Here is a 26,341-nt window from a genome sequence, read left to right as displayed (position 1 = left end):
TTACAAACTTTCTTTTTTTAACTTGTGGGATATCGTCTTGCTCGTCCTCATCTTCAGAAAGGTCTATACAACTTCTTGATATAAGTATTTAAGTTGTTCTTTTTCTTTCCTTTTTTCTTATCTTTTTCTTTCATTGATTCAAGCACTTTCTTGGTGATCTCCGTAGTCACCTTACTACAAGAAACTACAGTTCCTCCCGTATGAGTGAGGTGGTCTTTTAACCTTGTGATCCCTCCATATACTCTCTTGTCACATAAGGTGCACCAAATATTTTGCTTTTTAATGGATCCTTTTGAATACCCCATTCCCAAGCCATATCTGTATTTCCATTTACACTAGTTGTATTGGCATCCGATCTCGTATTAGTAGGAGTGGTGGTGGGCGGATTCACAAAAGCATGTGAAGAATTCCCTTCCATATTTGCCAATTCACAATTGATTAAACCTGTTTCAAAATCACATATTGACATGTCAATACTCGTTAGTCATTACTCATTATTCATTAATAGGATAACAGCTTAATTTTTTTATGTTCTTATTTCCTAAATCTTAACAGATTGCATCACATGAGTAAACAAACTGACAAACATCAATGGACAGAAAGCATTAGGCTGTTACCTGTATGATTCAAGCACTTCCTTAACAGATTAAAACACATTGATATCCATGTATGATGTAACATAGATGTAAGAAATAGATCTGTGAAATATATCATATATGTAAAACTGTGTGTATAACAGATTAACAATATAAAATCAGAGAATAACATCGTGAGTTCGTGACATCGTGTTGAAACTTGAAAATTGTAAGTGTAAAATACTAAAAGCTACTGAATAAGTGAATATACATGTGGGCTGTGGGTAATTCACAAACTATGTTGAAACTTGAAACTGTAATGCAATGTGTATGTCTTTACTCTCTACTATCTATAAAAGAAAACAATTCAAAGAGGGTTGTGGCTATTACTTATTAGGTTGTTGGAACTTGGAAGCAGATTAAGGGAGAATGGAGTCGAAGTTGTAGAGGTCGATTGAAGGGGGTGAAGACTAAAGACTGAAGAGTGAAGAGTTGAAGACCGAATTCAAGCTTTCGTGGACGATTAATTAAGGAATTAGGACGGACGAAGCAACCTCACAGTCGGAGGTGTGTTCGTCTTCGTCATTCGGCAATCACCATAGCAGCTGCAACTCGAGTCTCAAGCCCTCATCAAGTCACGTTCGCGTTTCTATTGTGAAATTGTAATCAGGTAATTTGTCTTTGAATGATTTTAATTATCCAATTAGGTCATGTATTGGGCTTCTTAAAATGCAGGTATCAGACTCACTAAAACTTGTTTTATATACATTTGATCATTTAACATGTTATATGTGCTCACATATTACCATGCTCACCGGCTATAGCAGGTAACAACGATAATATATGAGCACATTTAACAAGTTAAATGATCAAATGTGTACAAAAAAAGAAAATTTGCATAAATGTGAACAAAACAAAAAATTAATTACCTTGATAAGTCATTTTTCCCACTTTTAATAGCGTTTTTATTTTCCATATTTGTTTGAATTATTTTTTTCAAACATTATTTTTAAAGTATCCATAATGTTATAAATATTAATTAAATATTGATAAGTTCTAAATTTTATTTTTTAATTAATAAATATGTTTTTGTTTTGTGAGATATTGATCAGTTCTAAATTTTACTTTTTCAAAAAAATAAATATGTAACAATAAGTATGGAGAACCTTTTAAAAAAATAAAATGAAAATATTATGTAGGAAATAACAAAAACAAAAAAAATCTATATAATGTAAATGTTTTAAAATTATTACAACTTTTTAATACTAAGCACATTTATTACCCTGAGAAAAATCTATATAATGTTTTAAATGTATACCAAAAGAAAAGTTATATAAATATGGACAAAACGAAAAATTAATTAGTCTAATAAGTCATTTTTCCTACTTTTAATAACAATTTTATTTTCCATATTTGTTTGAATTATTATTTCAAAGGTTATTTTTAAAGTATCCATAATGTTATAAATATTAATTAAATATTGATAAATTCTAAATTTTATTTTTTTAATTAATAAATGAGCTTTTGTTTTGTGAAATATTGATCAATGCTAAATTTTATTTTTAAATAAATTAAATATGTAACAATAAGTATGGAGGATCTTTTAAAAAATAAAATAAAAATACTATGTAGCAAATAAAAAAACAAAAAAATCTATATAATGTAAATTTTTTTAAATTATTATGACTTTTTAATACTTTTTTATTAGAAGTTTATAAAATTTGAATTTTTTAGTATAATGTTTTAAACTAGTATTTAACGAAATTATATTAATATGTTATAAAAAAAGTATTTAATTGTCATATAAAATCTATGAAACACTTTAAAAATGTTATAAACGAGATTTTAGAAATAATTGTATAAATGTTATAAAAAATTATATAAAAAATATAAAAAAATTTGGTTAAAAACATGTAAGAAAATTTAAAACATTTATTAAATATTTGGTTTAAAATCTCGTGTATTAAAATTATATAAAAGTATAAATTTATATAAAAAAAATTATATCTAAAGTTTTAAACATTGTATTAGAAAACCTATAGGAAAAATGTTGTAAGAAATTATATAAACTCTTAAGAAATTTATAAAAAAAAAATTATTCACATCTAAACAACATTCTTGTAAAACCCCGATTTATTTATGAAATAAATAATAAATTAATGAATAAATGGTAACTATGGGGGTTTATTTTGAAAGAAAATGGATTGGAGGGACTAAAGATGGTATTATGGAAAGTAGCTAAGGGGACCGGGTATATAAACTCTTCACCCATTCTTGAACCATAACCCTAAGAAGATATGTTCAGCCGTTACCCCGCTCACCCTTATATCTCCCATCTCTCACGCCAACTCCTTCCGATGCTCCTTAACCGCCACCGACGATCAGATGGAGTCTCGAATGGCGCCGTCTGCTGCCTCTCCATCGAAGAAGCCATCGTGGCTTTGCTGCCGGCGAAGACATGTCTCGCTACTGTTTCATTGTCGGCCCCTCGCACTCCTACAGTTGAAGATGAAGGCGCCGCTAGCCGGTGGTCAATGGTGCTTCAGTCCAAGGTGGTCTCGGCTCATCCTCCTCACCCGTTCTCCTGTTGCTATTTCCTATTCGTGACCACTAGCCACCGTCGTTAGATATCGTTGTAGCCGCCTTCCAGTACCGTTGTCTCCTCCGTACACCACCGCGAGGTGGGTGGTTGTGTTTATCTTCGAGCAAGGACGTGTGGGTGTGGGTGGTATAGTCCTTCCTTCATTGGTGTGGCTGAGTTCGTAGTTCCCAAGCGGGTTTGGATGCTGTTGTATTGTGCTAATTTCCGTGTGTGTGTGGGTTCTGTCGAATGGTTGTTGTGAAGAACCACCATGGCAGCCGGCCATGGTGGCTGCCACCTCAAGGACCGCCATAACAGTTGGGTTTGCTGATGTATGGGTTAATTTTGTGTGTGTGTGTTGATTTCATTAGTGTGTGTTTGGCTGGAGTTCTAAGTACAAGGCATCACCACCACCTTGAGGTGGTGGTTGCCACCATCTACCACCGCCAACCACCACAAGGTGGTTGTGCGTGTGTATGTATGTTGTATTAGTGTGTGTGTTCTTTGGGGTTTCGTATTGTACATTGTAACAAAAATGGAATAATGAGAAAGGAATTTGAAACCACCACCGTGAGGTGGTGGCTGCGGCCTCCTACCGCCACCGGCCGCCGTATCGGGTGGCGGTGTGTCTTGCCTCGTCAAGTGTGATTCGTTTGGGGTGCTTGAAACCCTAATGGGCCTTGTTAGGCTAATGGGCCCAATGTAGCCAAATGGGCTTAGTGAAAACCCTAATGACACTAATGGACTCTAATTGACCCAATAAAATCGTAGTGGGCTTAATGACATTCTAGTGGGCCTAGTAGGCCCAATAAAGCCCTAATGGACCTAAAAGCCCAACAAATTGATAAAGGGACTAATATTTGGTTGGAAAAACCATAATGCAAATAAAACCCTAATTTGTGGAAATTGCTTGGGACACACACGACAATTAATTATTAAATATAAAATAATAATTAATAATCATTGGCAAACTAGCGTAAGGCATAATGGACTTAATGGATTAAGTCCTTAATGGGTTAAGAAAGAAACATTGAACCTTAATCATCATTTCATGTGAAAACTCTAATTTGGGATTATGGGCTTGGACTTGTTGGGACCCATATTTGGGCCATTGGAATGGAATTTTGTGATTAAGCCCAATCACACCGTATGACTTATTTAGAAGAATGGACTTAATGGATTAAGTCCTTAAAGGAATAATTCCTTAATAGGTTAAGTAGGAAACTTAACCCTAATCGGCATTTTATGTGAAACCCTAACGTTACTTGCGTTTATTGTTGGGCCTTTCTATTGTGCCTTGATGATTGGATTATTAATGGGCCATCCAAGAATAATTATATGGACTAAAATAATTTAATGGGCCTAGGGTAAGTCCCATGTAAGGGGTTGGGCCCAATTTGGAAAATTAGGCCATAAATGGGCTATAGCTTGGGCCTTAATGATTATATGATATTAGACCATTAGACTGTCAAAGGTTAGACTGGACTTTTGGTTGGGCCTTAGAATGAGATCATGTATAGGCCTAGGCCTAATTTAGAAAATTGGGCCATGCGTTGGGCTTTGATTCCTAGTCGACTTTGGGCCTATGGATTGGGCCTTGGGCTTGAATAAGCCAAACTAGGGGTAATGTAGTAATTACCCAAAGAATGTACTTATGGTTATGTATTGGGACCCAATTATTAATTGGGTGTTATTTTTGTGTTGACAGTTCGGGAATCTGTCAGCCAGCAGCTGGGGTCGAGTATGCGGCACTTCAACAAGTGTGGGATTGTGTCTTCGGGACTTTAGCAGTGTGAGGTGACTTACCTTCCAGTAGCGGTGGGTCTAAGGCCACAATGTCGGCCCACCAGTAGGAGATGTATGATAGATGATTGTCTTTGCGATATCATCTAGGTTTGCTACTACCTGATATGTTATATGTTAGCATGATATGTTGTATGTGATAGTAGTAGAGTTCGGTTGTTAGGACCGAAGGGTAGTTAGACACCCCAAATACGTTTGACAGTATGTGATGATATGTTTGCATGCTGGCTTGTTATGTTATATGCGATAGAGGTAGTAGGAGGGAACTAGTCCCCGAATTCGGTTGTTAGGACCGAAGGGTAGTTCAGGCACCCCAGATATGTCTGATATTATGTTTGTGTTATGTTATATGTGATAGTAGTAGTAAGGGATGAAATAGTCCCCGAGGTTCGGTTGTTAGGACCAAAGGGTAGTCAGCACCCCAGAATAGCTCGACATGGGTAGGTCAGCGCCCCAGAATGGCTTGACACGGGAAGGACGGCACCCCAGAATGGCCGCATGGGTAGGTCGGCACCCCAGAATGGCCGTAACGGGTAGGTCAGGCACCCCAGAAATGTCTGGCAGTATGTATGTGATATGATTGTATGGTATGTGGTATGATGGGGGAACTCACTAAGCTTTGTGTTTACTGTTTGCAGTTTTGGTTTCAGGTACTTCGTGTCTAAAGGAAAGTAGCCGGCTTGATCGCAGCGCATCACATTATGGTTTTCCGCACATGAGATCTTTGGGATTACACTCTGATATTGTTTTATGATAACATGTTTAATTAATTCTACTTTGGTTTTGACATGACATGACATTACAAATGTTTTATTACAATGTTGGTTTTATAATGACGTATTTAAAAGTGAAATTTTTGGTATGTATTTTTGGGATGTTACAATTCTTTTCTTGTACACGTTTAACCATTTAACAATGTTATATTAGATGACAATAGTAATATGTGAATACATCTAACAAATTAAATGGTCAAATATGTATCAAAAAAATTTACCTAAACATAAACAAAACAAAAGGGTAATTACTTTATCTGGCCACTTTCCCTAATTAAATATTTTCAAGAAATTAAATAAAATATTCTTCACAAGTGTACAACCAAAACATGTTGATTAGGAATAATGACATTAAAAATAGAATAATTTTGTGTAATTTGTTTATGTTTTTCATTAAAAAGAACGGATAATAGGCTTTATTTAATAGATCTATAAATGTAGATAGCTCATGTGACTTTTAAATCCATATTATTTAAATTCAATTACAATGGAATGCAATTATCCTCTTTAAATCCAAACGGGTCGCGTGTGATCTTTTTAGTCATGTGAGGCTTCAATCAAAAGCAATCACATTCATTACCCCCATATATGAAAAAATATTAATTGCATAGTACAACTCAAGATAAAAAGAAGAGGCGTGTACGCCTTATTTTGACATAGAAACAGAAAATTTGTTAATTATATTTGCAAAATAATAATAATAATAATAATAATAAAAAAATAAAAACAATTCAAAAAGTTTTCTGGGAAGTCCAAAATCATATATATATATATATATATATATATATATATATATATATATATATATATATATATATATATATATATATATATACTAGCCGTACACCCGCGCAAAGCAGCGACGACGATTAGTTTCCTTTGGCGATCAGCTTCACTTAAAAACGTTGAAAATACTCATTAATAAAAAGTTAACTATCAAATGATTAGTTATAGTCTTTTTATTGCAATTGTATTCTTAACATATATTTAAAATATGTTTGATTTAATAATAAAATTTGACTATCAAACTTCACTTAAAAACGTTGAAAATACTCATTAATAAAAAGTTGAAATTTTCAAAGCTTGACTTGAAAAGTCCAATACGCCCTTGTGCTTGTATTGTAAAATTAGTTACAGGCAATTGATGAAAGATGATTACCAATGTTATCCTATCAAGTTTTTTCTTCTTTAGGTTCAAAACGTCGTTCAGCTTCACTTCATGCTTGTATGGTATTTAAATACTTAGCAACATAAGGGTAATATTGGAAAAGTAGTTTATAAACAGAATAACATCAGAACTCATCTCATGGTGGTTGAATAATTAACAACCATTTTGAAAAATAAGGGAAATCATGTAAACCAAACGAAAACATGGAAATGAAGACATTGTTTTTTTTTAACTTTTTAAATTTATCAAAAACGTCTTATCCGGATAAGCCATATACGGAATTTTTTTTTTTTTTTTTTTTTTTTTTTTTTTTTGTCTAAATGCAAAAAAGAATGATTTGATATAGAAGGTCCCAAATTTTCCCTCAATTATTTTCAGACTAAATTCAAAAAAATAGCAATGTATTTCCATTTATTTGTTTATTATACTATCATAGCGTCCTACTTTCATTTATATTGATTATAGCACTATAAATTGACTTGCTTTTCCTCTCATAGCATTATACTTTGAAATAGTCTACTCAATTATAAAAATGAATATAAGATCACAGTACTTGCATTTGACCCTTTATTTTCTCCTTCAATTTCTCTAAGCGAGCTGTCATTTTCTTAAATAATCTAGATAAATTATCTAGACAACACTTGATCATTAAAAATCATAAGATCTGTTAAACATTCACAACCTATTGGTGAGTAGTCCTCAAACTAAAAAAAAAAGAGATCAATCTTTAAGTGAGAAATTTAGATATGATCCCTCGTTAATCAGGTCATTTACTAAGCTGAATAAGTATTTTCTCACATTAGTTCTTCATAATATGATATTCCTAACAAAAAAAAAACTTCAATTCCTCAAACACAAACACCCATTAAGAAATGAAGACCAATATCCAATAGATAGACAATTATCAATAATTTTAGTTAAAATGATGAAATAACTATCATCCCCCAAAACAAAATTCATCACAGTAGCTAACCTTGGCTGTCAAGAGAATTTAGTAACTCATTAGGGTTTAAATATGTTAGATAGAAGACATTTCTTGGTTAATCCTCTGGTCCCTAATTCCTTCCCGCTATAATGTTTTCTATTTCATCATCAACCTGTATTTTCCTGATTTGATGGACTAATAAAAAACATAACATTAAAATTTCAATGAAAATTTTAAAAAAATCTTAATCAAACTAAGGATTCTCAAGCTTCAAATAGACACACTCAAGTATTTGTACAAAATAAGACAGATAACAAATGAGTTGGATAAAAAAAAACCTAAAAACTCATTCCATTCCACAAACAGATTCTTCCGGGTACACTTGTTCTATTTTCATTTCTTATCTCGTTTGTTGCTATAATGCTTCTTGATCCCTGTGAAACCTAATTAGGAGTGAAATCACAACAATTTCTTCTCTTGTTTACACAAATAATCAACTACTGAAAAATCTATACAACAAAGATTACGTACAAGAAACCTACTTAGGAGTGAAATCAATAAAGAGTATTTAAGGGTTTTAAATATAACTTTACCTCAGATATATTGGTCTAAAGAAATCCAGCACCCCGTCAACCTAGCAAGAATAGTCGCAGTAGTCCAGCTGGTAAACGATGATGATGGCAAGCCTCGCTAATATAGATTATTGTGTATGTGTGTGTGTGTGGGGGGGGGGTCTTCATCTTCCAGTTCTCCTATTTTATCCTTCAAAACCAATGAAGATGATTAGGACTTCAGAACAGGGAATGTCTCTGGAACGGATCAAGAGAAAGAGGTTTAGACGACTGATTGGAAGCAGAAATAATAAGGGAGGGGATGGCTTTAAGGATCTCATCGAGAATTCGAGATGAAGTTACGATGGTAGATGCTATTTTATGTGAGTTTTAAAATACAATTATACAAATTGGGGGAAAGTAGTAGAGGAGAGGAGATGAGAGATATTTGAGGTTGTTGCCTGGAAAATTATAGAATAAAGAGAGTAAGGTTTTCAACAAGAGATATGAAGTTGTGTGTTCGACGGTTGTCAACCAAAACATTAAAGGCCATGGTTGCCGGAAACGACGAGGGCAAACAAAGTATTTACTTTTTTTTCTCAATCGATGGTTGTGGCCAGCAACAAAGAAAGCTTAACAGCTAAACCAATTTGGCATGGAGGAGGTTTTAGAGAAGATGAGGGGAGATATATACAGGAAGGAAACCGATACAGGGCCGGAAGGTTTGGGATTTCAAATTTAAATCTCACAGTTACCTTATGTATAGGATATATATAAAAGGGAGCTGGGAGCTGAGATTGACTCAATCAAAGGGAAAGAGTTGTATGCATCGGATAATTGTATTTTTAGTTTAAATAGTTGGATTTTTAAGATTATATTATTATTTTATTGATGAGTAGTTGTACATTAAGTTTACAAACTTGAACGTCTTAAAAAAATAATATTATTATATTGAATCTATTTTTAGAAATAGTATGATTTCTTTTATAAGATAGTAAAGATATATATATATATATATATATATATATATATATATATATATATATATATATATATATATATATATGTTTTTGTTTTTAAAAAAAAAAATTTAATTGTTGTTTTACTTTTTTTTTTAATTTCTTTTTGTATGTTTTTATATTTATTTTAATACTTTTTTATTTTAAGAATAATAATAATAATTAGTATGTTTCCTCATGGATTGTGTGGGACAAAAGGTGTTGTTTTTTGTTGCTATTTACGTGTTTCATCTTTGGGAATATGACTAATTAAGGTAATTAACTTTTCGGTTTGTTCACATGTAGGTAATTATCTTTTTTTTGTACACATCTAGGTAACAAACTTTTTGAAACTGTTCACATATGACCATTATGACCTGCTGTAGCAAGTTACATCCAGCTACAGTAGGTCATAATGGTTACATGTGAATACTTTCAACAAGTTACCTAGATATGTACAAAAGAAAAATAGTTACCAAATATGAACAAAACCAAAAGTAAGAGTAAATTACACGAATGGTCCCTGTGGTTTGGGGGAATTTATGTGTTTGGTCACTAACTTATTTTTTTAATTCGGATGGTCCCTACTATTTTGTTTTGTTGCGTTTGGTCCATGTCTTACCTAAAAAGACTAGTGTGTCCTTATTAATTTAATTTTTTTTAATTAAATTTTTTATTTATGTATTTTTTTATATGTTTAAAAAACCTAATAGACCTCCTCACCATCCCATCTTTCATCATCTTCAACATCTATTTCTTTTTCATCTTTAATGACATTGAAGTCTTCACCATCTATTCTTTTTCGGTCCTTCAACTCCAGCGAACCAACACCACAACCCAATAAAGTGAAGAGACAGTGGGTTATGGTGTTTGTTCGCCAGAGTTGAAAGACCAAAAAAAAGGATGGTGAAGACTTCCATGTCACTAAAGATTGAAAGAAAATAGAGGTTGAAGAGGATGCGAGATGGGATGGTGATCGGTGGGACCCAAATTAAATTTCTCAAATGTGATTTCAGGTTTACGGTGAGGAGATACAGATATGTGGGGTCTATTAATTTTTTTTAACATATTAAAAAAACATAAATAAGAAAATTAATTAAAAAAATTAATTAATAAGGGCATAATAGTCTTTTTATGTAATATAGGGACTAAGCGCGCAACAAAAATAAACAGCATGGACCATCCGAGTTAAAAAAAAATAAGTTCGGAACCAAACGCACAAACTCGCCCAAACCATAGGGACCATTCATGTAATTTACTCTTACTTTTGGTTTTATTCATATTTAGGTAACTAGTTTTTTGTACACATGTAGGTAACGAACTTGATGAAACTGTTCACATATAACCATTATGACCTGCTGTAGCTGGATGTAACTTGCTACAGCAGGTCATAATGGTCATATGTGAACAGATCCAAAAAGTTTGTTACCTAGATGTGTACAAAATGTAGCACCTGGTTCCTGGTACGTAAAATTTATCTAAGTCTTTGTCATTTTAGCCTTGGACTCGGCGAGTTGTAGGTCCGACTCGCCGAGTAGGGACGCGGTCCAGGGGTACGTTTAAGTTGGCGACTCGGCGAGTCCATATTCTAGACTCAGCGAGTCACCGCTGTTTGTTGAAACCCTAAATTTCAAGGGTTTGCACCCTATTTAAACCCTCATTCCCGCCCCAAGCTCGCCCCCATTCACCCTCAGAGCTCCCACCATCGTTTTTGCCATTTTCCTTGTGAGATTGAAGTGTTTTGGGTGTGTTCTTGAAGCTTTTGAGGAGAAAGAAGAGTAGATCAAGAAGAGGAGAAGGAGGCCAAGCATCTTTGTGACATCTCAACGTTTTCCTTGAGGTATAGCTCATTTCTCCTCTGTTTTCAAGCTTCTAGTCCCTAATAGCTTCATGAAAGTCCTTCTTGAGCCATTCTCCAAGCTTGTTTGTGCTTGGTGGGTTGTAATAAGTTGTTAGCCTTTAGATCTAGGCATGATTTAGTCCCTGGAGCTTGGATCTACTGCCTTTATGGAGTCATATTACATGAAAGTCCTAGATCTACCCCTTTTGGTGCACTTTGAACCCTAAAACCTTCATTGGTGATTATCTACACGTAAAGTTGGAAACTTTATGTGTAAACCAGGCCCTAGGAACCCAGATCTATGAATGGCATGGAGTGGATTCAATCAAAATCGCGTGTATAGTTTTTGCATGAGGCAGACTCAGCGAGTCATTCATCTGACTCGGCGAGTCGGGTCGCGAGTCCCAGGGTTGTTCCCCTTTTTGTGTTTGCGAGTTGGAGTAGTGAGTCATAGGGTATGACTCAGTGGGTTGGAAGCCAGACTCACTCATGAAGTCACTCTACGAGTCAATGCCATGACTCGGCGAGTTCATGGCAATCTTCTTGTCTCAAGAACAACTCGGCGAGTCACAGCTTAGAGTGTTCTTCGGATGAAGGCGAAATCGGCGAGTTGTGTGACAACCGTCAAATTATGGTCAATTCAAAGTCAAATAAACTCAACAAGTCAAACCGGTCAACTCAACTAACCCTTGTGTACTAGGGCTTATGTTATGTATTTACTAAACAACTTGCTATTCTGATGAGAGATCATAAATCGAAAAGTACGTACATCTAGACTTCCTTAACCTAAAAACGTGGTAAGTAACAAACCAAACCGATAAAACAATGTTGCATACTCATTAGGAGTGTGTAAGATCCTTAAACAAGGCTTAACAGGGTTTACGGACCTTGCCTTGCGAAGCCGGACACTCACATTTGTCACACACGAAACCTCTCTCAATCGTTTTCACTCTATCTCACTTTAATCGAGAATCTCTCCCAAATCTCTCCAAGCATGTCAAACCTCTCCCAAATCTCTCTTTGTATGAAAAATCTCTCCAAGAATGTGAAATCTCTCCTAAATCTCTCTTTGTATGAGAAATCTCTCCAAGAATGTGAAATCTCTCCCAAATCTCTCTTTGTAAGAGAAATCTCTCCAAGAATGTGAAATCTCTCCCAAATCTCTCTTTTTATGAGAAACCCCTCTAAGTATGTCAAATCTCTCCCAAATCTCTCCAAGAATGTGAAATCTCTCCCAAATCTCTCTCAAAAGTTTCCGTAACTTTTTGAAGTCATTCGGGTCATCCCGGCCCTTAACCGGTCAAAAACGGCTTAAAACGGGGTAAAAACGAGTAAAATATGCTTAAGGACCCGAAACCCTCTTATTAGGGCCGAAGCCTCTTAGAACCGAAGGTCCCTAAAGGGATCGAACTTGCTAAGGACCGAAACTAGGAGAGCCGAACCCGAACCTCGCTTAAAGGAACCGAACCCGAACCTCGCTCAAAGGAACCCAACCCGAAGTTCCCCTCAGGGCCGAACCTCGCCCAGGAAGAACCGAACCCGAAAGGTCCTCTCGGGACCGAACCTCGCGCATCACCCGAACCCGAAGGTACTGTTCATTTCGGTCCATTTCGGGTCTGACCCCCTTCGGCCTATTTCGTTTCATGACTTCGGACCGAGCCTTTCGCCTTCGCCTCTCACTTCCGGTTTGCTCCTTTTGCTTCCTGCTCCTGCTCGGCATCAGCAAGGACCGAATCTCGGCCTAGGGACCGAACCTCGGCCTAGGACCGAGAGGTCTCGCTGGAAACTCTTTTTCTCCCGGTTTTCGACTAGTTTTGCGTTTAAGGCCCGTTTTTAATTATTTTAACGCGGGATTTTCACACAAAATCATATTTTAACATATTAAACCCTAAATAGTCACAATTTAATCATATTTTCATAAAAATCTTTATTTAAATTATAAAAGCAAGTGGGTAAAGTACAAAGAGGTGGAGTGTTGACTTTGTTTTACCTTATGACACAAGCAACCACTCCCACACCCACTCTATGACAAGCCACACCTCCCCACCTTACCTAGGTCACATCAATGTCCTTTCCACTCAATTATCACATTTTCCCACGTTTTTGAGAGCTGGACATTCATCCTCTCTCCTCACTTCTCCCATTTTCTCTCATTTCACCAAGAAGATCAAACTCTTTCCTCTCTCACTTCCTCTCTCTAGAAATTCGGGATTCAAGGGCTGATCTTGGGTTTTTCCTCCACATTTGGTAAGCATAATTCATTCTCCTTATGAATATCTCACTTCTTTCTACTCAAATCATGGATATCTTACACAAACTCCATCATATTTGTGTTAGAGCTTCAAATCTTCAAGTGATTCTTCAAGTGTTCTTGGGTTGAACACTTATCTTCTTCAATACTTATCTACTGAAATCACTTAAGGTGAGTTCATACCCCTACATTTTCATGTTTTCTCAAGTTTTTAGTGGGGGAATACAAGTTAAAACACCAAGAACATAACTAAACTTTTCTAACAGCCTTCTTCAGAAAAGTTCAACTCCATTCACTGACTGTTTTGGACAACTTAAACATTTTAGTTTTCAAACTGTTTTAGGTGCAAGTAGTTCCACTTCTTAGCTTTAAAATGACTACTTTCACATCTCCACACGAATGTTCTACAATTTATGGTGATTTTTACAAAACAGCCTGTCTTTTCAAACACAAATTCGGACCACTCTGTGAATATGAGTATATTAATACAAGTTAAAAGCTTCCAAAAATCATGATAAAACTTATGAGTAAACTAAACTCATTTTAGGAACTCTCAGAATTTACGGATCTACTTTTTGACTTCGTATGCTTTTTCTATGATTTTTCTAAAACAGTGCAGAAAGGTTAAGAAATTAGTTAACAGCTTCTAACTATCAAAACACTTTGTAACATGTTGAGCAAAGTGTTAAGTCTTTGATGACTTCATATATTACATGTATTTCTTGTTATATAATATTTATATAATAGGAAATTACTTACTGAATTTATAAGAATCCTCCATCATAATCATTAGTACAAAACAAAGCAAGTTAAACATAGCTATATTGTACAATACATTTGACTTACATGGAAAGGGTTCTTGTACACCCCAAATAAACATACTAAACTATAATGAGTATAGTTAGGTTGCATATACATTTCAAACATTTTAATAAACTATAATAGGTATAGTTTATGATCATTTACATAACACACACGTACAAAAAGAAAGGGTACAAATACAAAGTGTCGTGTTTATATACAAAAAGGGGGTACAAATACAAAGTACCGGATTTTTATACACAAAGGGGTACAAATACTAAGTGTCGGGTTTATATACAAAAAGGGGTACAAATACAAAGTGCCAGTTTTTATACAAAAAGGGGTACAAATACAAAGTGCCAGGTTTATACACAAAAAGGGGTGCAAATACAAAGTACCGGGTTTTTATACAAAAAGGGGTACAAATACAAAGTGTCGGGTCTTTATACAAAAAGGGGGTACCGATACAAAGTACCAGGTTCACATAAAATAGTTATTATGATATTAAAACTATATTTCATCTAGAATTGTTAGACTTCAACTATAATCGCTGAGCGTATAAGTTTGAGTCATATAAGAATTTAGTCTCGATTGGCTTAGAATTGGTGGGGCCCGCCTCATCTCCTGTTCCTCGTTGGGTTGTGGACCTAGGGCAGACCCACTATATTCAACGTTTTATCTAATTTAAACCTTATATAACTTATATACGCTGGACGATTATAGGAGAATGCTACAGGTCATTCTAGGGTCATTAATACATCATTAAGGAATATTCTGTTCACACCTAACTAAGAAAATATGAGATTTTCTGGAAATCAAACTATATCGATTTTACAAGGAAAATGGTTTCTACTTCAAACAAAACTCTTATGAACTCACCAACTTAATTGTTGACACTTTTTCAAAACTACTTGTATTCTCAGGAAATCAGTGAAACAGGAAAAACTTCAGCGCCTTGAGGATGGGACGTTAAACCGTCAACAATTTACTTTTATCATCATAATGTAATTGATTTTGAAACATGTAAGCATATACTTTGGTGTAACTTTTTCAATTATATTTATGATGGTTTTATTTACTTTGAGCACTATTATACATGTTGTTGTGATACTGTACATGAAGTCCTCCACCCCCGGACGTTTCCGCCATCCTTGGTTTGGGGGTGTGACAAGTTGTTCATACAACTCGGCGAGTAGGATGAAGGACTATTGGACTTGGGTATAGAGAAAGGGACTCGGCGAGTCTGGTCAATTGGCAGTTGACTGTGACTTGACTCATGACTTGATAAGGGTAAATGGACAATTTACCCTGAGGGCGGTTAGCAATATTTGACTAAGTGTTTGGTGGGAATTACAGCCGGAGGATTTCCAGAGCAGCAGCAGACAGACCATTCCCACACAGATCAGCAGCTACTACGAGGTGAGTTACCTTCCAGTAGCGGTGGGTCTAAGGCCACAATGCCGGCCCACCAGTAGGAGATGTATGATAGATAATTGTCTTTGTGATATCATCTAGGTTTGCTACTACCTGATATGTTATATGCTAGCATGATATGTTGTATGTGATAGTACTAGAGTTCGGTTGTTAGGACCGAAGGGTAGTCAGACACCCCAGATACGTCTGACAGTATATGATGATATGTTTGCATGCTGGCTTTTTACGTTATATGTGATAAAGGTAGTAGGAGGGGACTAGTCCCCGAGTTTGGTAGCTAGGACCGAAGGGTAGTTCAGGCACCCCAGATATGTCTGATAATATGTTATGTTATGATATATGTGATAGTAGCAGTATGGGTGAAATAGTCCCCGAGGTTCGGTCGTCATGACCGAAGGGTAGTTAGCACCCCAGAATGGCTTGACATGGGTAGTCAGCACCCCAGAATTGATTGACACGGGTAGGTCGGCACCCCAGAATGGTCGTACTGGGTAGGTCGGGCACCCCAGAAATGCCTGGCAATATGTATGATATGTGATTGTATGGTATGCGGTATGATGGGGGAACTCACTGTGCTTCGTGCTTACAGTTTTCAGTTTTGGTTTCAGGTACCTCTTCTTCGAAGGGGAAAGAGTTGGCGCGGTAGCGGCCCATCACACACATGCTTCGTATTCTGCATCATGAGATCTTCCTGGGGATTTGTACTCTGACATTATTATGTTTTATGAAATGTTTTCCAGACATGCGATATCTTTATAAAATGTTATGATCAGTAAACGTTTTAATTCGAATGTTTGCTAAATATATGTTTTCAAAAATGAAATTTTTGGCTCGTATTTTTGCGGTGTTACAAGTTGGTATCAGAGCCCTGGTTTGAGGTATTCGGACACACCATCGGGGGTGTTTGAACTCAAATCGAGGGATTAAAAGATTTTGGAAAGAGAAAATGTTTTCTAAAAGGCTAAGTAAAGGGTTTCAAGAAAGAACAAAGTGTGTGATGTGCGTGACCGGCCAAGCTCACGTAAGTATTACCCAATGTACCCATACAAGTTTATATATGTTTATCCGTTTCTGTAGAACAACATGCTAGAATAGGACTAAGGATCTAGGAGTGATGCCTTATGTGGCTACTTTATGTGCTTCAGTATATGGAAAAGTTGCATGCTAGAATTGAGTAGACAGCAGTAGGGTAGCCTGTTTAGGTTATTCCTGATAGTGCGAGTTTAACATTGTATGCTAGTTCAATTTTTTCTACGAGGATAGAGTTGCTTGAGATTGTTTTCTGTATGTCCAAATGTTGTTTTCTTTGTGCTATGTGGGCTTTGAGTGATGGGAGTTAGCTGTTAGGTGGATACGTTAAAGTTACATGTGATCAGGGTTGAATAATCTCAGAGTGTTGGATTTGACCCTATTGCGTAACTCTTGTTTGAGTCCTAACCGTTGTAGGGATGATTCCCTTACTCGAAGGATTATCCGAGCCTCGTCACATGTGATTGTATTCAGGTAATAGTTAATTGGCATCACAAAGAGACCATCAACAGCTGAGGACTGGGATGGATGGGTCAGAGGTTTCCTAGGGAAAGTCTAGGATAAGAGTAGCAGTGATCAGCGGTAGTGGAAGGGACCTGGTTGAGTCGAGGCGGTCTTTGGGGAAGGTACGGATAGATGTGGAAGGTAGTATGGGCCCATACTACTGAAAGCAGAGGATCCGTACCCGAACCGAGGAAGGCTAAGATAAGACCAGGGAACTTGTAGTGGGTGTGATCCCTCCAGGGGTATCAGTATCACTAACAGTTGTTATTTCTTTGTATTCGAGAATGGTGGTACTACGCCCGAGGCCGGCAGTTGGCAGTACAGGAGAGGGATCGGGTTTGGGACCAGGTTCCGAGCCAGTAGACGAGGGACTACGCGAGTTCATCGCATTAGAGATCACCAGAGGCATCCTTGAGTCAACCCCCATTATCTTCGGGTCGATCAAGGAAGGGATATTGGAGATGATTGAGGGTCGCATCCGGGCATTCAGGAGCGATATGGCATCTGGCTAGTCAGGACCCCGCACGCTGTCCTTCAAGGACTTTCGGAGTAGTGGTGCGTCGGATTTTCATTGGGCGAAGGACCCCATAGCTGCCAGATGATGGATTGCAGACACTGAGTCTGCACAGATGATTAGCTTCTGCCCTGAGGGGTCGAAGGTGATTTATGCAGCAGGGTGTTTACGTGATTGAGCTAGGGATTGGTGGGAATCCGTGAGCGACTCGTTGGGAGCCTCGGCTGTCGAGGCTATGACATGGTCGGACTTTGCGACCAGGTTCAGGGCAGAGTTTGCGCCGGCTGTCGAGCTTCAGCAGTTGGCCAGAAAGTTTTTGGATATGAGACAAACGACGGAGACTGTGGCGGGGATCACCGCCAAGTTCCGGGAGAGGATATTATTAGTGCCCCAGTATGCGGGTGACGAGGACATGAGGAGGACCCGCTACCATGACATGCTCCGAGCTGATATTCGAGAGCATGTTAGTTTTTCAGCTTGCCCTACCTTGGACTCTATGATTGCCAGGGCGAGGGAGAGAGAGATAGATCTGGAGCACGTTCGGAAGAGGAAGACTGAGGAGGGACAGACAGGAGGGGCTTCAGGGAAGAAGCCAAAGGGATCAGATGGTAGGCCGAAAGGTCAGTCAGGACCGAGCCGCTGCAGGAAATGCAGCAGGCCTCATGAGGAGGCATGCATATTGGGATCATCGGGCTGCTATAAGTGCGGCAAGACTGGGAATTTCAGCTCGGATTGTACCGCTCCTGCACCTGTGATACAAACATCTGAGTTGATGTGTTTCCATTGCAACCAGAGGGGCCACAAGAAGGCCAATTGCCCCCAGTTGACATCACCAGCGCCGATTAAGGCGCGAGCTCCAGCTACCCTGCGGATTACAAATGGCCGGCAGGGCAAGGCAGAGGCTCTAGTGGTGAGGAGACGGGCATTTCAGCTGACTAAAAAATAGGCACGCATCGCACCCGATGTGGTGACGGGATCGTTCCATGTGAACGGTATTCCGGTTCAAGTGTTGTTCGACTCGGGTGTCACCCGATCATTTGTTTCCCTTGCACTTAGCAAGAGGTTTACTGAGTCCTCGGGCATGTTGGATTTCCCTTTAGAGGTAGAGATTGCCGATGATCGATCGGTGCGAGCATCAGCAGTGTTCAGGGATTGTGTTTTGAGGTTATTTGAGGAGCGCTATTTGGTGGATTTGGTTCCCATGCCGTTGCGGGGGAACAAGGTGATTATAGGCATGGATTGGTTGAGCCCTAATGGGGCGGTGATAGATTGCACACAGCAGCTAGTGCAGGTCAGGACCCCAAGCGGGGGAGAGTTGGTGATCCACGGTGAGAGGCCACAGCGTGGACCTATAGTATGTTCAGCAGCGAGAGCTAGGTGCTATCTTCAGCAGGGATGCGCGGGGTATGTCGTGTATGTTATGGATACCCGGGTGACGGGTAAGGCGATGGTGAGCGAGGTTCCAGTGGTGCGAGACTACGCTGATGTGTTCCCGGAGGAGCTTCCTGGAATACCTCCGAAGCGTCAGGTAGAGTTTAGGATCGACCTAGTTCCTGGTGCGGCTCCGATAGCCAAGGAAACCTATCGGTTGGCTCCTCTCGAGATGCAGGAGTTGTCTACGCAGCTGCAGGAGCTGCTAGACAAGGGATTTATTCGTCCAAGCAGTTCACCCTGGGGAGACTCGATCCTGTTTGTGAAGAAAAAGGACAGGTCACATCGGATGTGTATAGATTACCAGGAGCTGAATAAGGTAACGGTGAAGAACCGTTACCCACTCCCGAGGATTGATTATCTCTTTGATCAGTTGCAGGGAGCATCTAGGTTCTCCAAGATCGATTTGCGTTTAGGCTATCATCAGATGAGGTTTAGAGAGGAGGATATACATAAGACTGCATTTTGGACGCGTTATGGCCATTATGAGTTCGTGGTGATGCCGTTTGGGCTCACCAATGCTCCTGCCACGTTCATGGACCTCATGAACCGCGTGTGTAGACCGATGTTGGATCGGTCTGTGATAGTTTTCATTGATGACATATTGGTTTATTCCAAGACACAGGAGGAGCACGAGGAGCATCTGAGAGAGGTTTTGGAGACCCTGAGGAGGGAGAGCTTGTACGCCAAGTTCTCCAAATGTGAGTTTTGGTTGCGTGAGGTGCAGTTTCTTGGGTACCTCGTCAACCATAACGGGATTTCAGTAGACCCGGCCAAGGTGGAGGCCGTGATGAGGTGGGAGGTTCCGAAGTCTCCATCTGAGATTCGGAGTTTCCTAGGATTAGCAGGCTACTATCGGAGGTTCATTCAGGATTTCTCCAAGATGGCCGTACCGCTGACACGGTTGACTAGGAAAGCCGTGGTCTTTCGATGGGGGCCTGAGCAGCAGGCAGCATTCGAGACTCTGAGGCAGAGATTGTGCGAGGCGCCGATCTTAGCCCTGCCCGAGGGCGTGGAGGATTTTGTGGTATATTGCGACGTGTCGATCTCAGGCTTAGGCACAGTGTTGATGCAGAGGGGGCATGACATTGCTTATGCCTCGAGGCAGCTGAAGCCTCACGAGGCGAACTACCCGACGCACGATTTAGAGTTGGGGTGGTGGTCTTCACCCTCAAGATATGGCGGCATTACCTCTACGAGATTCGTTGTACCATTTACACGGACCACAAGAGTTTGAGGTACCTCATGGATCAGCCAAATATGAACATGAGGCAGCATCGGTGGTTGGATGTGGTGAAGGATTATGATTGCAAGATCCTTTACCACCCGGGGAAGTCCAATGTGGTGGCCGATGCGCTTAGCCGCAAGGCAGCGCCGATCAGGGATGTTTGCATGAGGAAGACTGTGGTGACTCCCCTATTGGAGCAGATTCGGGAGGCTCAACAGGAGGCTATGAAGGAGGAGCATCGGAAGAGTGAGCGTATAGTGGGACAAGTCACCTCCTTCGATTATGATAGTCGGGGGTTATTGACACTACACCGTAGGGTGTGGGTGCCGTATCATGGAGGCGTGCGCCAGATCTTGATGGAGGAGGCGCACAAATCCCGATTCTCTATTCATCCAGGGGCGACGAAGATGTATCGGGATCTTCGCCTGGACTATTGGTGGCCCTGCATGAAGCGGGATGTGGCGTGGTACGTCGAGCGGTGTTTGACCTGCAGGAAGGTCAAGGCCGAGCATCAGAGACCGCACGGCAAGATGCAGCCGTTGGATATCCCGTTGTGGAAATGGGAGGATATTACGATGGATTTTATCACAAAGCTTCCATGAACGGCGCAAGGAGTAGATTCGATTTGGGTCATCGTGGATCGGTTGACCAAGAGCGCCCATTTTATTCCGATTCCGGAGAGTATCTCGGCCAAAAAGTTGGCCGATATCTATATCAGGGAGATAGTGGCGCGGCACAGGGTGCCAGTGTCAGTGATATCAGATTGAGATGTGCGGTTCACTTCCAGGTTTTGGAAGAGGTTTCATGATGAGTTGGGCACTCGCCTGCATTTTAGCACCGCCTTTCACCCGCAGACGGATGGTCAGAGTGAGCGGACCATCCAGACTTTGGAGGATATGTTGCGGGCGTGCGTGTTAGATTTTGGTGGTAGCTGGGATACCTATCTTCCCTTGGCTGAGTTCTCGTACAACAACAGCTACCATGCGAGTATTGACCGTCCCCCATTCAAGATGTTGTACGGTCGGAGGTGCAAGACCCCGATATGCTGGGGTGCAGTTGGCCAGAGGGTCATGGGGAGCACCAAGGTGGTGCTCAAGACGACCAGGAGAATTCAGTAGGTTCGGAGCAGGCTTCAGACTGCGCAGAGTCGGCAGAAAAGTTACGCCGACAAGCATCGTTCAGACCTGGAGTTCAAGGTCGGGGATATGGTTCTCCTGAAGGTGTCGCCTTGGAAAGGCATCATTCGATTCAGGAAGCAGGGCAAGTTTGGCCCGAGATTCATTGGACCGTTCAGGGTTGTAGCCCGGGTGAGCAAGATGGCATATAGGCTAGATCTGCCAGCCGAGCTCAGCCAGATCCATAGCACCTTCCATGTCTCCCAGCTGCAGAAGTGTCTTATGGATGATTCAGCGGTGGTGCCATTAGAGGATATACAGGTTGACGACAGCCTGAATTACGTTGAGCGCCCAGTCGCAATCCTCGACCGGAAGTCGAAGGATCTAAGGAACAAGAGGGTGGAGCTAGTGAAAGTGCAATGGCAGCACCGCAAGGGTTCGGAATGGACTTGGGAGCCGGTGGAAGAAATGATGGAGCATTACCCCGAGCTGTTTCAGGATCGAGCGGCAGACTTCGAGGACGAACTCTAAAATAGGTGGGGTAGATTTGTAGCAACTGGTTCCTGGTACGTAAAATTTATCTAAGTCTTTGTCATTTTAGCCTTGTACTCGGCGAGTTGTAGGTCCGACTCGCCGGGTAGGGACGCGGTCCGGGGGTACGTTTAAGTTGGCGACTCGGTGAGTCCATATTCTTGACTCGGGTACGACTCGCCGGGTAGGGACGTGGTCCGGGGGTACGTTTAAGTTGGCGACTCAGTGAGTCCATATTCTTGACTCGGCGAGTCACCGCTGTTTGTTGAAAGCCTAAATTTCAAGGGTTTTCACCCTATTTAAACCTTCATTTCCGCCCCAAGCTCGCCCCCATTCACCCTCAGAGCTCCCAACATCGTTTTTGCCCTTTTCCTTGTGAGATTGAAGTGTTTTGGGTGTGTTCTTGATGTTTTTGAGGAGAAAGAAGAGTAGATCAAGAAGAGGAGAAGGAGGTCAAGCATCTTTGTGACATCTCAACGTTTTCCTTGAGGTATAGCTCATTTCCCCTCTGTTTTCAAGCTTCTAGTCCCTAATAGCTTCATGAAAGTCCTTCTTGAGCCATTCTCCAAGCTTGTTTGTGCTTGGTGGGTTGTAATAAGTTGTTAGCCTTTAGATCTAGGCATGATTTAGTCCCTGGAGCTTGGATCTACTGCCTTTATGGAGTCATATTGCATGAAAGTCCTAGATTTACCCCTTTTGGTGCACTTTGAACCCTAAAACCTTCATTGGTGATTATCTACACGTAAAGTTGGAAACTTTATGTGTAAACCAGCCCCTAGGAACCCAGATCTATGAATGACATGAACTGGATTCAAGCAAAATCGCGTGTATAGTTTTTGCATGAGGCAGACTCGGCGAGTTGTTCATCTGACTCGGCGAGTCGGGTCGCGAGTCCCAGGGTTGTTCCTCTTTTTGTGTTTGCGAGTTGGAGTAGTGAGTCATAGGGTATGACTCAGTGGGTTGGAAGCCAGAATCACTCATGAAGTCACTCGATGAGTCAATGCCATGACTCGGCAAGTTCGTGGCAATCTTCTTGTCTCAAGAACAACTCAGCGAGTTGTTCATACAACTCGGCGAGTCACAGCTTAGAGTGTTCTTCAGATGAAGGCGAACTCGACGAGTTGTTAATACAACTTGGCAAGTAGGATGAAGGACTATTGGACTTGGGTATAGATAAAGGGACTCGACGAGTTGGCAAGCCAACTCGGTGAGTCTGGTCAACTGGCAGTTGACTGTGACTTGACTCATGACTTGATAAGGGTAAATGAACAATTTAACATGAGGGCGGTTAGCAGTATTTGACTAAGTGTTTGGTGGGAATTACAGCCGGAGGATTTCCATAGCAGCAGCAGACAGACCATTCCCACACAGATCAACAGCTACTACGAGGTGAGTTACCTTCCAGTAGTGGTGGGTCTAAGGCCACAATGCCAGCCCACCAGTAGGAGATGTATGATAGATGATTGTCTTTGTGATATCATCTAGGTTTGCTACTACCTGATATGTTATATGCTAGCATGATATGTTGTATGTGATAGTAGTAGAGTTCGGTTGTTAGGAGCGAAGGGTAGTCTGACACCCCAGATACGTCTGACAGTTTATGATGATATGTTTGCATGCTGGCTTTTTACGTTATATGCGATACAGGTAGTAGGAGGGGACTAGTCCCCGAGTTCGGTTGCTAGGACCGAAGGGTAGTTCAGGCACCCCAGATATGTCTGATAATATGTTATGTTATGATATATGTGATAGTAGCACTAAGGGGTGAAATAGTCCCCGAGGTTCGTTCGTCATAACCGAAGGGTAGTTAGCACCCCAGAATGGCTTGACATGGGTAGTCAACACCCCAGAATGGCTTGACACGGGTAGGTCGGCACCCCAGAATGGTCGTACCGGGTAGGTCGGGCACCCCAGAAATGCCTGACAATATGTATGATATGTGATTGTATGGTATGCGGTATGATGGGGGGAACTCACTATGCTTCGTGCTTACAACTTTCAATTTTGGTTTCAGGTACCTCTTATTCGAAGGGGAAAGAGCTGGCGCGGTAGCGGCCCATCACACACATGCTTCGTATTCCGCATCATGAGATCTTCCTGGGGATTTGTACTCTGACATTATTATGTTTTATGAAATGTTTTCTAGACATGCGATATCTTTATAAAATGTTATGATCAGTAAACGTTTTAATTCAAATGTTTGCTAAATATATGTTTTCAAAAAATGAAATTTTTGGCTCGTATTTTTGGGGTGTTACACAAAAAAAGATAGTTACCTATATATTAAAAAACCCGAAAGTTAATTACCTTAACAAGTCATATTCCCTTCATCTTTTGGTAAAGAGATGTAAATTCATTTCTAAATAGAACGTTATTGTTATAAGAAATGAAATTATTGGAAGTATATTGCTATTTGTTGTGATTATCCTAAAAGGAAAACAAAAAATGATTAAAATGTAGAATTCATATTTGTTAACATCGTTGAGTGGTAACTAAACTTTTTCTAAAGAGATGTGGTGCAATCTCATTATTTCTGTTTCTTTCAAAACGAACAATACCACTACCCTAAAATAGCCTTCTTTGGATTTTATGGTAAAATATGGAACATATGGGATATGGGAGTGATGTGCCGATAGATAGTGACTCCACTAATTATTAAAATCTACAAAACCATAACTAAAACTCATTCCTTCCATCTATATTGAGGGTGTAGATAATAGTAATATTGTTGGAATAATGCTACATGAGTAAAGATCGCAACTGCAAAAACTGATACAATACAAAGAATGTAATATTGAGACTTAAGAGTTAGTAAATTAAAAAAAAACAAACGCTTTAAAAGAATCAATGGACTTATAACCAATTTCAAAAAAAAAAATGATAACAATTTTTACACAAAAAACACAATTAAAGAAAACTTAACATATAGAGTCAGTTATATTAACAAAACTAAACATAAACAAATATCAATGTTTAAAAAAGTTAACATAAACAAAATGAGAGATGGATATAGACACACATTATCCGTAAATTTATCGTGAAACATCACATCATAATGAAAATATATTGTTTATTTGCTACATAGGAATGAAATGTCGCATTCTTTCGAAAATGCAATTCCTTTTCCTAAGTCGAATTTCATTTCATTCATTTGTGATCCTTTACATCATAGCAGACAAACTGTAACTTTTTTTTGGTAATCAGTAGCAGTTCATACAATAATTCGAAAAAAAAGTGTGCAAGAGGATACCTTGAATGAAATTCATAATTAAGTATAACTTTTCAAAGTATGTCTTAATAATAAAAAAAAAAGGAAAGTAAAATGTCATAATTAAGTAATATTGTCAAAGTATGAGTTAGTAAGATGTTATAATTGTTGGATAAGGTGTCTAAGTCTGTAATTATATTTGGTATGTACTTGACCCGACTCGGTATGGTCAATTTGGGTTACATTTCACCAAAACAATTTGTATGGATAATCTTTTGAGAATACTATATACATGATTTATTAATATATTATAAGTTATAATATATTAATATGAAGTCATATTATTTAATTATTATTGATCAATAATTAATTTGGGATTAATTTAGTGATCAAAAGAAAACTAATTAAATATGGATTCTTATATATATATATATATATATATATATATATATATATATATATATATATATATATATATATATATATATATATATATATATATATATATATATATATATATATATATATATAGAATGGGCCAAAGTTTAGGATGAGTTAAGCTTGCATGGATAGTCTGTAGAGTTTTTAACCCATGGATCCTATGGAAATGAAAGGTCATGGGTATTAGGGTTTACATGGATATAACCCTAATCCACCATACTATATAAAGAAGTCTTTAGCACATGAAATGACACTAGTATGTGTAAGAACAAGGGTGGGCCGATTTCTAGAAGTGCTTCATGTTCTCTCAAAGTCTTCCAAGTTGTTTTGGTGATTTTTGATTCCACTTGAGGCATCCACATTATTGGTGCTAGGCTCTTGAAGCTCCAAACAATCAACCACAAGAAAAGTTATGTCATTCTACTAGTTTTAATATTACAAGTACCGCATGATATGCTAGTTAAGATGAGAACCTTGGATAAATCAAATTTACATGTATAATAGAGAAAACAAAGATCCAATGTTTCTAGGCTTGCATGTACACCATATGAGTGTTAGAATGCTCAAAACCCTTCAGTGGTATCAGAGCCTAGGCTTGTTTTCATTATACTTGATGCAAATTGCTTGAAAAAGTCGAAAT

This window comes from Lactuca saligna, chromosome 2 (assembly GCF_052625555.1).
Source record: "Lactuca saligna cultivar CGN05327 chromosome 2, ASM5262555v1, whole genome shotgun sequence".
NCBI lineage: Eukaryota > Viridiplantae > Streptophyta > Magnoliopsida > Asterales > Asteraceae > Lactuca > Lactuca saligna.
The sequence above is the reverse complement of the archived record's forward strand: the minus strand, read 5'-3'. Positions refer to the sequence as shown.